Genomic DNA, 2,214 nt, shown 5'->3' on the forward strand with positions numbered 1-2,214 from the left:
GTATGCAGTACAACAGATTTCTATGTGCGGAGAACAAAAATGCATTTTGATGCAACCATCTGCCCATCGCTGATAACAAGTCAGAGTGTTTGTCATTAAGCACTCAAGGGGAAAATAATGAAGCCAGAATTTTATAAATACAGAATGTTGATAATTAGGTTACGTGTTGTATGTGAGTGTGATTTGGTTTTGTTTAGTTTTTTTAATGATGTCTTTGAACCGGTCTTTCTCCAGAGTGGAATGGTTGTACAGCATGCAGCATCTTTAATCACTTTAAAAAGCAAAAAGTTCTCATATTCAACCTGAAACTAAACCACCTTGTTGAAATTTACATACTACACTTGTACATACATAGTATGCATAGTGTGCTAAATGAACGTCTACTAATATTCATTGCTAAAAGGAGACATAACAACTGCCTTGATTACAGTCCACAAGTGATAAAGTTAAAAAAGACACAATTTACACAAGGTCTCACAACAGGTGCTGCAGGTCCCAACAAAGACCAAGCCATGAAGTCTGAGAACTGTCTGTAGATCACTGTGATAAAATTGTTTTGCACCACAGATGAAGGTGAGTTATGAAAACATTTGTCAAGCTTTGTCAAGTAGAGCCAGAAAACAGTCACATGATTACATCTAAAATAAGAAAAACTGTTTTTTTTCTGTAAACAAGATATTTTGTATATGATGATTCTAAAATTAGCACAGAAAATCTTTGATCCAGACGATGTTTTTTGCTTTGGTTACTGAATAACCAAAGGAAAAAAGTAGCACTTCAGGAAACACTGAGAAATTAACTATACACACGTTAACAAATGTCTTTTAATCTAGTGCTCATTATCCTTCCTGGAATAAACTGGTTACAGTTTTTCCTTATTTTTTGCTATTTTCTAGTCACTAAAGTCAAATTATGCGCACAATTCTAAAAACATGACATTCATAAATCAACAGCATGACTCCAAACTGCTAAAGTCTGAGTGCAGTTCCATTGGCCTCACTCATTCTAAATCACAGTTTTGCAAATGAATACAAATTGCATCATTTAGCACACTTTGTTCACCTCGAACGTTGGTCTACAACTGTGTATAAAAGAGGCCTTGAGTGACTCATGCAGGAGTTAGGCAAGAAAACTGAGCAGCAAGAACACAGAGGAAGCATGAGGGGAAGAGTAAGAGGAGGCCTAGGTGGCAGCAGAAGACAATTTGCAATTTGATTTATTTATTTCCTTATTTATTCATCTTTTATTTATTAGTTCATGTGGTTTTGTAAATGCTTCAGAACAGAAATCCCTACTACTATTCACCAAAATCAGAAAAACTAAACTAAACCTTCCACTTACTTGTATGCGTTTGAATATGTAACATAGCTTCTGTCATGGTCCGCGGCCCGGCGTCCGAGGTGCTGATGGGATGCCCACTCCCGTGGGCGTGGCTGCTAACTCCACACCTGCATCCCATCCCAGGCGATCACCAGGTGGACTATTTAATCCTGCCCAGCCTGCTGCTCCACGCCAGTCCGTAGTCGTCCTTCAGCGGTAACGTACACCTGCAGGGAAAGCCCTTATGCAAACCTATCCTTGTGAACTAACACTAACTCTGCCTTGTATACTCAGATCACAGCTCGGCGTGTTTGAGCCACCAGCCTGTCCACCTGCCTGTCCGGAATTTGGATCACGATCAGCCCCAGCCGCCTCGACCTTTCTGAAGCTTCTCCCCACGGACCCTCACCCCTCCCTCCGGTTCCCTCGGCCCCGCTATCATCGTAAGACGCGTACTCTACTTCCCTTCGTATGCTGCCGTTTTCCCCGCACCCCAATAATCCTTTTTTCCTTTTTCTGTTTCAGCCTCCCACAGTCCCGCTCTCGGCGTTCCTGCGCGATTCACCTCCCGGTCCCTCGGTTTTTCTGGTTCCGTGCGTTTTTTTCCCTTCTACCCTCCCGGGACACCCTCAGTTATAATAAAGTTTATTTTTTGTTCTCTCGTACCGCTGTGTGTGTGTTCTGCTCCTGGGTCCAACTTGTGCGTGGAACTTCGGTTCATGACAGCTTCGCAAAGCCAAAATACTCATGCCCTCATACTTCTGATGACTGTACACAGTTTCTGTTTGTAGCGTTTTGATTTTATCACATATATCTGATGTTTTGGGAGATATAAGTGTTTCGGTGGAGGTTTCGAAAAGACAGAAAATTGTTTGCGATGTCTGATGTTGCAAG

The 2,214-nt window shown here is 41.7% G+C and overlaps 1 long non-coding RNA gene across 1 annotated transcript; it reads left to right on the forward strand.

Moving 5' to 3' along the window:
• The first annotated feature begins 1,368 nt into the window (after positions 1 to 1,368).
• On the forward strand, positions 1,369 to 1,979 carry LOC145421152 (uncharacterized). Its single transcript, XR_013902467.1, has 3 exons — positions 1,369 to 1,536; positions 1,615 to 1,763; positions 1,846 to 1,979. It is a non-coding gene; the product is annotated as an uncharacterized LOC145421152 (long non-coding RNA).
• The last annotated feature ends 235 nt before the right edge of the window (positions 1,980 to 2,214 follow it).

Source organism: Astatotilapia calliptera, chromosome 16 (genome assembly GCF_964374335.1).
Source record: "Astatotilapia calliptera chromosome 16, fAstCal68.1, whole genome shotgun sequence".
Classification (NCBI taxonomy): domain Eukaryota; kingdom Metazoa; phylum Chordata; class Actinopteri; order Cichliformes; family Cichlidae; genus Astatotilapia; species Astatotilapia calliptera.